The 14,944-nt window shown below is 43.3% G+C and overlaps 1 pseudogene; it reads right to left on the bottom strand.

The window, feature by feature from the left end:
• Nucleotides 1-4,163: 4,163 nt before the first annotated feature.
• Nucleotides 4,164-14,532, bottom strand: LOC106586980 (cyclic nucleotide-gated channel beta-1-like; annotated as a pseudogene).
• Nucleotides 14,533-14,944: the final 412 nt, after the last annotated feature.

Below are 14,944 nucleotides of genomic sequence, written 5' to 3'. Positions count from 1 at the left end.
GCTTCAGAGACGGTGACGTAGGTCAGACATTGCCGCGTTCAAACCAACTCGGAAATCTCAGACTTCTGACTTCAGTGCGTTCAAGGCAACTATGTACTCGGGAAAAGACAAGTTTAGATTGGGAAAAACAGTTTTGAACGGTCATCCACTTCGGAATTCTAAGTCGGGAACTTGAGCATCTTTCTAGAGAGCTTCAACTTTCCCAATGACCGACGTCATGATTTGTCCTAGGTTATTTTCGAGTTCCCAGTTGTCTTGAAAGCACCAAAAGAGAGAGACGTTTGACAGATGTTTAACCCGTTGTATTGTTGCTTGACCGCTGACCAATCTCACACAACTGTTTGGAGTAAATATCTTAACGTTATACTCGTTTATCCAAGAAAAATACTTGAAGAAGCAGAATGCAGTTACAGTATATGCACACTAACCTAACATTGCAGGCATACATACACGCCTGAAACTAGATCCCCTACATACTGGTCTTGACGTAAGAAAAACTAAACTGGGGGAAAAAACGGTTATCTTCTGCTTTGTTCCACCAATCCAGTAAATGTGGATGTGGAGTTAAACTACAGTATCGCCTTGTGTAACCGATGTGAAATGGCTAGTTAGTTAGCAGTGGTGCGCGCTGATAGCGTTTCAATCAGTGACGTCACTCGCTCTGAGACCTGAAGTGGTTGTTCCCCTTGCGTTGCAAGGGCCGCGGCTTTTGTGGCCCGATGGGTAACGATGCTTTGTGGGTGTCAGTTGTTGATGTGTGCAAGGGTCCCTGGTTCAAGCCCAGGTTGGGACGGAACCTACACGGTTACATTGGTGCCGTGACCCGGATCATTGGTTGCTGCGGAAAAGGAGGATGTCAAAAGGGGGGTGAGTGTAACCGATGTGAAATGGCTAGCTAGTTAGTTAGCGGTGGTGTGCGCTAATAGCGTTTCAATCGGTGACGTCACTCGCTCTGAGACCTGAAGTGGTTGTTCCCCTTGCGTTGCAAGGGCCGTGGCTTTTGTGGCACGATGGGTAACGATGCTTCGTGGGTGTCAGTAGTTGATGTGTGCAAGGGTCCCTGGTTCGAGCCCAGGTTGGGGCGAAGAGAGGGACGGAACCTACACGGTTACACTTGCTAACGTTCAAAAGCGAAGTCGTGTCACAGGCTCTCTTTCCATTTCACCTGAAAACCGGAACATCCGGGACTCGGCAAATGATATTTGGCAACAGAATAGATTTTCCCGCAGCGTGTTTCCTTGCCTTTCTCAATGGTCCAAAAAACTACAGCACAATGAATGCATTTTTTTTACTGATCTGTGCTGTGGTTTACTCATGCTAATGTCCTGTTTAGCAGACCAGTCAAAAGCTCAAAACTAAAGCGAAACAGTTGTCAATATGCCCTGAAATGTCTTAATTACCAACCAGTGGTCTTAATGCAGATCATGAGAGTATTAAAGATGTATATCAAATAATCACTTTGTCGCCTTTAGTTTACCACATCTCTGATCTACAGCGACTGGGAGACTGGCAGTCGGATGCAGGTGGACAATCTCTTTCTCTCTCTTTACCGTGCTTCTACACCTGCATTGCTTGCTGTTTGGGGTTTTAGGCTGGGTACAGCACTTTGTGATATCAGCTGATGTAAGAAGGGCTATATAAATAAATTTGATTTGATTTGATGATTTACCCAATCTTCACTAAGCCAATATTTTTTATTATTTACGAGCTGCTTACATATAATGCATTCACCCGCATACCTATTACAATATTAGGCAAATCATCATCTATAAAACATTCCTCTTCTTCATTGTCAAAAATCTATCTGAATCTAACAAGGGAGCTTACATAGGCAGTTGTATTCAGCTGTTGGTTCCAAATATATTATTTTAAACACTAAACAATATATATATATATGTATATGTACAGTTGAAGTCGGAAGTTTACATACACTTAGGTTGGAGTCATTAAAACTCGTTTTTCAACCACCCACAATTTCTTGTTAACAAACTATAGTTTTGGCAAGTCGGTTAGGACATCTACTTTGCGCATGACACAAGTCATTTTTTCAACAATTGTTTACAGACAGATTATTTCACTTATAATTCACTGTATCACAATTCCAGTGGGTCAGAAGTTCACCTACACTAAGTTGACTGTGCCTTTAAACAGCTTGGAAAACTCCAGATAATGATGTCATGGCTTTAGAAGCTTCTGATAGGCTAATTGACATCATTTGAGTCAATTGGAGGCGTACCTGTGGATGTATTTCAAGGCCTACCTTCAAACTCAGTGTCTCTTTGCTTGACATCATGAGAAAATCAAAAGAAATCAGCCAAGTCCTCAGAAAAATAATTGTAGACCTCCACAAGTCTGGTTCATCCTTGGGAGTAAATTGCTCCTTGGGAGCAATTTCCAAATGCCTGGAGATGCCATGTTCATCTGTACAAACAATAGTACGCAAGTATGAACACCATGGGACAACGCAGCCATCATACCGCTCAGGAAGGAGGCGCGTTCTGTCTCCTCGAGATGAACGTACTTTGGTGCGAACCAGCTCTGTCAGGAGGAATGGGCCAAAATTCACCCAACCTATTGCGGAAGGCTACCCGACGCGTTTGACCCAAGTTAAACAATTGAAAGGCAATGCTACCAAATACTAGTTGAGTGTATGTAAACTTCTGACCCACTGGGAATGTGACGAAAGAAATAAAAGCTGAAATAAATCATTCTCTCTACTATTATTCTGACATTTCACATTCTGAAAATAAAGTGGTGATCCTAACTGACCTAAAACAGGGAATTTTTACTAGGATTAAATGTCAGGAATTGTGAAACTGAGTTTAAATGTACAGTGAGGGAAAAAAAGTATTTGATCCCCTGCAAATCATTTTATAACATTTTTTACATGCATTTTTCTGGATTTTTTTGTTGTTTTTCTGTCTCTCACTGTTCAAATAAACCTACGATTAAAATTATAGACTGATCATTTCTTTGTAAGTGGGCAAACTTAAAAAATCAGCAGGGGATCAAATACTTTTTTCCCCCACTGTAGTTGGCTAAGGTGTATGTAAACTTCCGACTTCAAATGTATATATATATACTGCTCAGAAAAATAAAGGGAACACTAAAATAACACATCCTAGATCTGAATGAATGAAATAATCTTATTAAATACTTTTTTCTTTACATAGTTGAATGTGCTGACAACAAAACCACACAAAAATAATCAATGGAAATCCAATTTATCAACCCATGGAGGTCTGGATTTGGAGTCACACTCAAAATTAAAGTGGAAAACCACACTACAGGCTGCTCCAACTTTGATGTAATGTCCTTAAAACAAGTCAAAATGAGGCTCAGTAGTGTGTGTGGCCTCCACATGCCTGTATGACCTCCCTACAATGCCTGGGCATGTTCCTGATGAGGTGGAGGATGGTCTCCTGAGGGATCTCCTCCCAGACCTGGACTAAAGCATCCGCCAACTCCTGGACAGTCTGTGGTGCAACGTGGCGTTGGTGGATGGAGCGAGACATGATGTCCCAGATGTGCTCAATTGGATTCAGGTCTGGGGAACGGGCGGGCCAGTCCATAGCATCAATGCCTTCCTCTTGCAGGAACTGCTGACACACTCCAGCCACATGAGGTCTAGCATTGTCTTGCATTAGGAGGAACCCAGGGCCAACCGCACCAGCATATGGTCTCACAAGGGGTCTGAGGATCTCATCTCGGTACCTAATGGCAGTCAGGCTACCTCTGGCGAGCACATGGAGGGCTGTGTGGCCCCCCAAAGAAATGCCACCCCACACCATGACTGACCCACCGCCAAACCGGTAATGCTGGAGGATGTTGCAGGCAGCAGAACGTTCTCCACGGCGTCTCCAGACCCTGTCACGTCTGTCACATGTGCTCAGTGTGAACCTGCTTCATCTGTGAAGAGCACAGGGCGCCAGTGGCGAATTTGCCAATCTTGGTGTTCTCTGGAAAATGCCAAATGTCCTGCATGGTGTTGGGCTGTAAGCACAACCCCCACCTGTGGACGTCGGGCCCTCATACCACCCTCATGGAGTCTGTTTCTGACCGTTTGAGCAGACACATGCACATTTGTGGCCTGCTGGAGGTCATTTTGCAGGGCTCTGGCAGTGCTCCTCCTGCTCCTCCTTGCACAAAGGTGGAGGTAGCGGTCCTGCTGCTGGGTTGTTGCCCTCCTACGGCCTCCTCCACGTCTCCTGATGTACTGGCCTGTCTCCTGGTAGCGCCTCTATGCTCTGGACACTACGCTGACAGACACAGCAAACCTTCTTACCACAGCTCGCATTGATGTGCCATCCTGGCTGAGCTGCACTACCTGAGCCACTTGTGTGGGTTGTAGACTCCGTCTCATGCTACCACTAGAGTGAAAGCACCGCCAGCATTCAAAAGTGACCAAAACATCAGCCAGGAAGCATAAGAACTGAGAAGTGGTCTGTGGTCACCACCTGCCGAACCACTCCTTTATTGGGGGTGTCTTGCTAATTGCCTATAATTTCCACCTGTTGTCTATTCCATTTGCACAACAGCATGTGAAATGTATTGTCAATCAGTGTTGCTTCCTAAGTGGACAGTTTGATTTCACAGAAGTGTGATTGACTTGGAGTTGCATTGTGTTGTTTAAGTGTTCCCTTTATTTTTTTGAGCAGTGTATATAGCTTTCATTTCCAAAATGGTTTAGTGTGTCTGATACTTTCTCAGTTGATAATGACACCAAAAGCACATCCAGTCGACTGAAACATATCCATGTTAAAAACAGTCTCATAAAAACATGAAATATGGGCATAATCCCTGAGCGTTACATTTAAGGGCTGGATTCAATCCGTATTGTGGAAGTATCTAGGAAGATCTGCGTCAAAATGTAAAGGTAATTTTCGATTGAGCCGACATATGCAACGTTTACCGTGAATCTAGTATGCGGGAACATTGCCTTGAAATTGAAATCAAGCTATAACGCAGATCTTCTGCGATATCCTACTTCTGCGATAGGGATTTAATCTAGCCCTAAATCTTCTAGTAGCACCTAGGCATCTATGCTATGGTGTTTAAAAAGAACCCACTCTGACAACCCACTCTGTCTATGACCTTAGGTCACTGATAGATATGGGAAGGGGCTGGAAAGTTAACTTGAACTTAAGTTAAAATGTGACTCCTACCACAAGTGTCCACACAGCCTAAGATGTAGCACAATGTCGGACAGAGGTTAGTTCTGAGGCTTGCTCAGCATTGTTTTATTCCCGCCTTTTTTTTTATTTTGCCTTTTCCCGTTTGGTTGAGACGGACACAATGAACACTTCCTCTGGCTTTCTGCACCTCTTCCTGCTCATACACACTCATTTCCACATCTTTTACACACACACACACACACACACACACACACACACACACACACACACACACACACACACACACACTGACCTCAACTCTGTAAAATCATTGAAACCCATTTGTGCTCCTGCTGTGTCAGACAGGAGGACACATGGCAACGACCCTGAATTTGTCAATCAGATATCGACCTGTGTGATGCATCACGACGCCATGGAAACCAACACAGGACCACTCACTCTCAGAGTTCAGATAAGAAAACGTTTTCTTCCCATATTCCTCAGATAAGAGAAACAGATGTTTTCCCAACGATTAAATGCTAAGCATTCTTTTAGAGTGAAAGACTAGTGTTCACTCTTGTGGCACAGTCTACAAAAGAAAATGGCCTCTCTTTTAAAAAGGAATGGCTAAGGAAATATAGAAACCAGCAACATCTAGGTTTGGTTAAGGCCATATTGCCTCTGTCACAGGTCCTTGGGGAGAATGGCAGTACATAGAAGCAGGAAGCAGTAGCCAACCTGGAGCTAAGCCCCCTGGGTAATGGAGTTCTATAACCATAAAGGCTCTTTTGGATTATGAAGCATCAATAAGGATTAAAGGGGCAATCTGCAGTTGCTACATACATTTTTGGACATATAAATTAATGATATGTACCCATTGATTCTTTACAATCCAAAATATAAGCTTGTTTTACTTCAATGTTTGTAAACAAAGTAAACGTAAACAAACGCTATATAGCCTCAAAAGAAGCATAACACTACATTTTGATATCATGGATGGTCATTTTTTGACAGTGGTTACATTTCTCCAGGCCCATCCCTTAGCTTTTAACCGAAACAGGGGCGGGAAGTACGCTTTCTTATTGTTTCAACTGCTAATTGCCTCTTTAAGGTACTAAAACGTATTTAACACACACAACATCAGTGAGACCACGAGGGAGTGAGGGACAGAAGGGGTACACAGAATATCCCAGAATAGGAAAGGATAACTCTGTAAAGGGAACTTTCCCGAGGGGGACATATGCCGTGTTCACGTCTTGTCGGAAACTCCGAAATGTCCTACTTGCTTACTCATTATAGAAAGATGGTACCCGAGTTTCCCACTTGGAAAATCAACCAATAGGAAGCTCTATGCAAATAACTTACGTTCATTTTGTCTCGTAGGTCCAGAGTTTCTAACATGAAGTGAATGCGGCAATAGAGTTATTTTTTTAACCATTTCGGTCTGAAGTCTCAATGTCAATATATACCAAGAAGAGCATAGAAGAGTAGTGGAGGATCACATTTCTTCCCCTTCTCTTTCTGTCTATTTCCTTTTCAGTCTCCTACTTCTTCTCCTTCTCCTCCTCTTCATCTCCAGGCTTCTGCTCGACGGACAGGAGCTCCTCGCTTTTGTGACGGCGTGTCATGCGGATGAGCATCATCATGCTGTCGGTCGTCTCGGAAAACGCATCTTTGTCATCCTCGGCGTGGGGATGTGCAGGGGGGATGGGGGAGCGACGGTGCACCATCGGGGAGGGAGGAGGTATGGGGAGTCCAGAGGACTGGGGGGGAGAGAGAGAGAGGAGAGAGAGAACAAAGATTGATTTCAGACCCATTTTTTATCCATCCACAAAAAAGAGAGAGAGAGTAAGAGGTAGGGTGTGAGAAGGGAGAGTTGGGGACAGACACAGAGGTAGTTGTTTATGACACTAGGTGTGTGCATGTAAATGCATGTGTGTACTATTTACCTCAGTCTCAGTAGGTTTGTAGCCCTCTTTCAGCTTGGCAAAGGTGCCCTTAATGCCTGCCTGCTCTGTAACCACCAGGGCTGCTTTGAACAGCTTGGGAGTCTCTGGCCTGTCTGGGATCACCTCGGCAGTCTCCTTCACCTAGTGCACCAGGATGTCTGAGAGGTCCCTCTTATCCAGAATGAAGAGGTTAGCGAATCCGTGAGCCACCACGTTGGCCATGCGTCTGTTACCCCCGCCCCCTGCCAGCAAGCTGTCCAATCGGAGGACATGTATGGGTTATACGCCAAACAAACACTAAACACATGCTTCATGCTTAGAGACATGCTAAAGGCATAGCATGCACATTGTTGCATGCATGAGCGCTGAAACAGGTTCATTGGGATTGTGTACAATGTACAGCCCTTAGATATTCCAAAACATGATACTGTATATGAGGAAAAGATTTGGACCAGGGATTAAGGGGGAGCTCTCACCTGATTTCCCCAAACACAGAGCCGGCCCTGATTGTTACAAACACAGTTTTCAAATCAGGTCCTCCCACCACCTGAACCTCCCCCTGCTTGCTGATATACATCTCCCTGCCGATCTCACCCTGCCCACACGGGACACACAGCACATTATAACAGATCATAGCAAACACGCACAGGTACAATTAGAGGTATGGTTTACAAAGGGAGAATGGACCATGTGCAAGTGATTTAGGCTAAGCTTGGGGTAAAGCTGTGATGGGAGGGTGGAGGGCATCACTCCATTGGCCTACCTTTTTACAGACAAAGTCCCCAGGCAGGTATACCACAGACTTGAGCCTCATCAACATGTCAAATATCATCTGTCTGTCACAGCCCTGGAATAGAGAGAGAGCGAGAGAGAAAGAGAGAGAGAGAGAAAGGGGGTGGGGGGGGGGGGGGGGGCAGATATAGAGGCAGGGAATAGAGAGACATGAAAGAGGGAGTTTAGTACAAATGGAGAAATAAAGAAAACACGAGAGAGAGAGAGAGAAGAAAGAGTACAGTATGTACTATTGAAGATTTGACAAAGATGAGGGCTGCAATGTCTGAGTTTCTGCATTAGACTCTTTCCCTCCCCTTACCTGGAACAGGGCCACTTTACTGACAATGTAGTAGTTAACATCCACAGCCATGTCCATCCACATCTTATCTGGCAGCTGGATCAACAGCTCCTGCTCGTCTGTAGGGAGAGAGAGACAGAGAGAGGGATAAAGGTAAGGAGGGAGACAGATGGACAGAGAGAAGAAGAGCGACAGGGGGATGGTGAGTGAGCAGATAGGTCCATAACAGAAACAGCCTATTTGTAACGTTTTCACATGCAGGACTTTCACAACATTCAGCCAACGTTCCTCACCCAGCATGCCCTGTGTCTTCCAGGTGTAGTCGTACCAGGTCTTCACTCGGTTCTGGACCTCTTTGGGGATGTGGTAGGAGGTCATGTACTTGATGGTGTTGCCCGGTAGTAGTTCTGTCCTGCTTTGGCAGCCCCCACCACATCTCTCATCTGGAACAACAGCAGAACAACAAGCCTTGTGTTCAGTAGGCATGAAATGGACGAACACGCTCAGAAACAAGAACATACTATCTGAGCCATCAAGAAACGCTTGTTTTCATTTTCTGTTGGAAAACATTTTTGCTACAGTGTGCCCTAATGAACCTACCTGACCAATCATGATGGAGAAAGCAAAGACGCCAACAAAGTAGTTGACGAGCTGGAATGTGATCTCGAACACGGTGGTGGGGTCCGGGAGACTACCGATTGTGATCAAGGTCTTTACAGCAAAGTAGTAACACCGGATATAACTGGGCACACAGACAGACAGAGGTACAGTATACACACAGATGTCAGACAAATACATGCACACACTCATCTGGGATAAATACACATTTTAAAGGTGACAGCAGAAGAGGACTTAGAAAAAGCTGTTTTGTATTGTGGTAATGTGGTTGGTATGAGGTTTTTGACTGTTTTGTGACTGTTTAGCGGTATTCTCCTCACCTGTTCCCTCTGCCGTCGTAGACCCACTTAGTGGACCCCAGCCCCTCATAGTCAGAACCCAAATAGAACAGACAGGCGTTGATGTGGAGAGAATACAACAGGTAGGAAGTGGTCAGGATCACTCTGAGAGAGAGGGAGAGAGAGAGAGGAGGGGGAATGAGAAAAAGTTATTTAAGCTCAGTAAGGGCTACAGCACCCTCTGCTGGCTAAATATGTGTATCGTGTTTTGAGTGTGTTTGCTTAGTGTTCTCTGCTGAATGTTTTGTGCTGAGCGAATGTCCTGTGTAGAGTATGTATGTGTGGTTGATGGTCAAAGTGTGTTCTATGTGTCTCTCTCTGGTACCTGTAGATGTAGGCTTTCTTCATTACTGCTTGCAAATGGTCGTTGAATTCAAAGAAAGCCATGTACTGAAACAGAGAGAGAGAGACAACAGAGGCATCAATAATCAATCACTAATCACTGAGATCTAAGCACTACAAAGAATGTACGTGTATGTGTCTGTACCTTCAGTAGGCGGGGGAATCTGAGGAGGGAGTTAACTCCAGTAAAGTAGTAAAATATCTCCATGGGGAACACACTGATACAATTCAGCTGAAAGACAAATAATTCCTTAACAAACCAACACTCCTTACGTCCATCTTAGAAATATAGAGTTACTTATCTACTAGCCTAGTCAACAAGGAGAAACGATGTAGCTTCAGTCTCACCTTGAATCGCTCTGTTGTCATGTAGTTGTCTCTCATGTCCTTTTTGTCACACTGTAGGAAAATATAAGAAATGAAAACATAATTTTGTTCCTTGTATCTATAAATATGTACATGTATGTCTGTATTAGAATTTTTTTCTGACTCTGTGTGTATGACTGTCTGTGTTGGCATACATTTTCTAGTACTACTTGCCAAAGAGGGCCTGTTTGTGTGAGGGCCTGTTTGTGTATATGTGAATCTCTGTATACGCATGTGCATATGTGATTGCCTACAGCATATATGAGTATCCAGATCCCCTTACCACAATATCTCCTCTGCGTACAAACTCCAGGCGGGGCTGAAAGACCAGGATGTCGGTGATGTAAATAAGGTCACAGGTGTAGTCCATTAACAGCCACAAGTAGATGTTGTCTGCAGTCTGGTAGGGGAAGGCCCAGCTCACAGGGATCAGCCACACGTTCCAGTTCCACGCCATCATCACAAAGAACAGCCACACCACGTAGACCAGGTCTACAGGGAGACAATAGGCACAAACAGAGCAGAGCAGAGTCAACTACAACGTGAATATAAAAACTCAGTGGGGGCTAAAATGCATATTATGATTTCATTACATTAGTATCAGGGCCGAAGATCAGGTTGGTAAAGATAGTTCATATTTTATTGTCAAGATCCAGAAGTGATATGAGACTGTAAGAGGCGCACTCATTCGCCAGTTGGTCAAGTCGGTAAAGTATTGTGTTTAGGAATGTATAATGGTACAGGGGTATATGGTAGTCATGTTGGTGAGGGATATTATCCACTATTATATAGTTTGGGTCCTGGATACTGATTGGCTGAAAGCCGTGGTATATTAGATTGTAGCAAATGGCAAATTATTTGTTTACTGTTCTAATTATGTTTATAATAGTGAAAAGGCACCTCTGGGGTTTGTAGCATATGGCTAATATACCACGGCTAAGGGCTGTATGCAGGCAATCCGCGTTGCGTCGTACCTAAGAACAGTCCTTAAACATGGTATATTGGCAATATACGACACTCCTAGTGCCTCATCGCTTAAATACAAAATGACTTGTTCACTGTATAATTACAGTGCCTTGCGAAAGTATACACCCCCCTTGGCATTTTTCCTATTTTGTTGCCTTACAACCTGGAATTAAAATAGATTTTTGGAGGGTTTGTATCAGTTGATTTACACAACATGCCTACCACTTTGAAGATGCAAAAATATTTTTTATTGAGAAACAAACAAGAAATAAGACAAAAAAACGGAAAACTTGAGCATGCATAACTATTCACCCCCCAAGTCAATACTTTGTAAAGCACACCATTTGCAGCAATAACAGCTACAAGTCTCTTGGGATATGTCTCTATAAGCTTGGCACATCTAGCCACTGGGATTTTTGCCTATTCTTCAAGGCAAAACTGCTCCATCTCCTTCAAGTTGGATGCATTCCTGCTGGTGTACAGCAATCTTTAAGTCATACCACAGATTCTCAATTGGATTGAGGTCTGAGCTTTAAATAGGCCATTCCAAGACATTTAAATGTTTCCCCTTAAACCACTCAAGTGTTTCTTTAGCAGTATGCTTAGGGTCATTGTCCTACTGGAAGGTGAACCTCCGTCCCAGTCTCATATCTCTGGAAGACTGAAACAGGTTTCCCTCAAAAATGTCCCTGTATTTAGCGCCATCCATCATTCCTTCAATTCTGAACAGTTTCCCAGTCCTTGCCGATGAAAAACATCCCCACAGCATGATGCTGCCACCACCATGCTTCACTGTGGGGATGGTGTTCTCGGGGTGATGAGAGGTGTTGGGTTTGTGCCAGACAGTGTTTTCCTTGATGGCCAAAAAGCTCAATTTTAGTCTCATCTGACCAGAGTACCTTCTTCCATATGTTTGGGGAGTCTTTTGGCGAACACCAAACATGTTTGCTTATTTTTTTCTTTAAGCAATGGCTTTTTTCTGGCCACCTCCGTAAAGCCCAGCTCTGTAGAGTGTACGGCTTAAAGTGGTCCTATGGATAGATATTCCAATCTCCGCTGTGGAGCTTTGCAGCTCCTTCAGGGTTATCTTTGGTCTCTTTCTTGACTCTCTGATTAATGCCCTCCTTGCCTGGTCTGTGAGTTTTGGTGGGCGGCCCTCTCTTGGCAGGTTTGTTGTGGTGCCATATTCTTTCCATTTTTAATAATTGATTTAATGGTGCTCAGTGGGATGTTCAAAGTTTCTGATATTTTTTTATAACCTATCCCTGATCTGTAGTTCATCACAACTTTGTCCCTGACCTGTTTGGAGAGCTCCTTGGTCTTTATGATGCCGCTTGCTTGGTAGTGGTGTTGCAGACTCTGGGGCCTTTCAGAACAGGTGTATATATACTGAGATCATGTGACAGATCATGTGACACTTAGATTGCACACAAGTGGACTTTATTTAATTAATTATTTTACTTCTGAAGGTAATTGGTTGCAACAGATCTTATTTAGGGGCTTTGTAGCAAAGAAGATGAATACATATGCACGCACCACTTTCCGTTTTAATTTTAGTTTCGAATTTTTTGAAACAAGTTATTTTTTTCATTTCACTTCACCAATTTGGTCTATTTTGTGAATGTCCATTACATGAAATCCAAATAAAAATCCATTTAAATTACAGGTTGTAATGCAACAAAATAGGAAAAAACGGCAAGGGGGGTGGATACTTTTGCAAAGCACTGCATGTTGATAACCAGTTTATAATAGCAGTAATGCAGGGATTTGTGGTATATGGCCAATATACCACGGCTAAGGGGTGTACCAAGGCACTCCGCATTGCGATGTGCGATGTGCATAATGTGCGATGTGCATAAGAACACATATTGGCCATACCCAGTACCACACCTCCTCGGGCCTTAGTGCTTAAGTATAATGTCTTTTGGTATTTAAAACCTCTTAGGGCTAGGGGGCAGTATTTTCACAGCCGGATGAAAAACGTACCCAATTTAAACAGGTTACTACTCTGTCCCAGAAACTAGAATATGCATATTATTAGTAGATTTGGACAGAAAACACTCTGAAGTTTCTAAAACTGTTTGAATGGTGTCTGTGAGTATAACAGAACTCATATGGCAGGCCAATACCTGAGAAAAAGTCAAGCAGGAAGTGGAAAATCTGAGGTTGTAGTTTTTTCAAGTGATTGCCTTGACTGTATACAGTGACTTAGGGTTCATTTTGCACTTCCTAAAGCTTCCACTAGATGTCAGCAGTCTTTAAAACGGTGTTTGAAGATTCTATGGTGAATTTGAAGGGAATACCAGCTGTGGTAAACTGGTGTCCCATTATAAGGCATGGGCTCAAGTCACGCGCAATGACTTGGGAGCGAGCTGAGTTCATATTCACTCCTAAAGAGAACGGATAGGTCCGGTTGGAATTGTATTCAAGGTTTATGATAAAAACAACCTAAAGATTGATTCTATACATCGTTTGACATGTTTCTACAAACTGTAGTATAACTTTTTTGACTTTTCGTCTGGACTAAGTAAGCACGCGCGTAGTGGATTTGGATAGTGAACCTAACGCGCGAACAAAATTGATTATTTGGAAATAAATATGAACTTTATCGAGCATTTTTTGTGGAGCTGGGATTCCTGGGAGTGTCTTCTGAGGAAGATAATCAAAGGTAAGTGAATATTTATAATGTAATTTCTTAGTTTTATTGACTCCAAGATGGCGGGTTTCTGTTTGCTGTACTCAGATTATTGCAAATTGTGCTTTCGCCGTGAACCTTTTTTGAAATCTGACAAAGCGATTACATTTAGGAGAAGTGTATCTATAATTCTGTGCATAACACTTCTATATTGATCAATGTTTACGATGAGAATTTACGTACTGTGTGTGCTCATTGTGCTCATTCACCGGAGGGTTGGAGGGAAAACATTTCTCAACATTATGCGCCAATGTAAAATGCTGTTTTTGGATCTAAATATGAACTTTATCGAGCAAAACATACATGTATTTTGTAAGATAATGTCTTAGGAGTGTCATCTGATGAAGATCGTCAAAGGTTAGTGCTTCATTTAGCTGTGTTTTGGGTTTTTGTGATGCATCTAGTTGCTTGGAAAATGGCTGTGTGGTGTTTCTTGTGAAGTTTATGTCCTAACATAATCTAATTTTATGCTTTCGCCGTAAAGCCTTTTTGAAATCGGACAATGTGGTTAGATTAACGAGAAGTTTATCTTTAAAATGGTGTAAAATAGTTGGTTGTTTGAGAAAATGGAATTATGAGATTTTAGCTGTTTTAAATTTGGCGCTCTGATTTTCCACTGGCTGTTGTCAAAATCAATCCCGGTAATGGGATGAGAATGGGAAGGGGTCACCAACAGGATAACTCACCAGTATAGGGGTTGATGCTGGAAGGGAAATGATAGTCCACTATGGTTTGAAGCCAACTAGGAAGTGGGGGCATTTTGGGAAGTTTGAGAATTTTGATTGGGTATCCATACAAGTCCCAGTACTCCTCCGCCTCTTCCTCCTCCACCGGGCCTGGGATGTCCTTCATATCCTCTTCTGGGGGCGGGGGAGGAGGGGGTGCCTTGGCTGGGACTGGGAGTCAAAAGTTATAGGTTATGTGAAAAAGGATGTGGGTCAGGGTTGCATTTGTATATTTTAGAAAATCGTATGGCAATTGCGTATTTTGCTTGTCAAGGGTCAGGGTCACAGGTTAAAGGTCATGTTTAGTGGTAACCTATAGGCTTGGGGGCTGTCTTCCTCAGAGTCATCAGGGTCCATCAGTTTGTCCTTCTTGCGGACCATCCTAGCCTTAAACAGCTTGAACAGTGTAGTCACTGTCTCTTGGATATTCACACTGCCATCGCTGGCCGCTGATGCTGGACAATCCCTGCAGCATATGACATCATCAGTGAGCGTGTGTGTGTGTGTGTGTGTGTGTGTGTGTGCAAGTGTACATGCGTGTTTGCATCACAGGAGGTTTTTGGCACCCTAATTGGGGAGGACGGGCTCATAGTAATGGTATCAAATACATCAAACGCATGGTTTCCATAACGAGGGGACAAGATAAAAATTGTTCTGCCACTGAACAAGGCAGTTAACCCACTGTTCCTAGGCTGTCATTGTACATAAGAATTTGTTCTTAACTGACTTGCCTAGTAAAATGAAAGGTACAAATATATA

The sequence above is a fragment of the Salmo salar genome, chromosome 26 (assembly GCF_965601325.2).
Source record: "Salmo salar chromosome 26, fSalSal1, whole genome shotgun sequence".
Lineage (NCBI taxonomy): Eukaryota > Metazoa > Chordata > Actinopteri > Salmoniformes > Salmonidae > Salmo > Salmo salar.
Note: the sequence above shows the minus strand (reverse complement) of the source record. Positions and strands in the feature narration are given on the sequence as shown.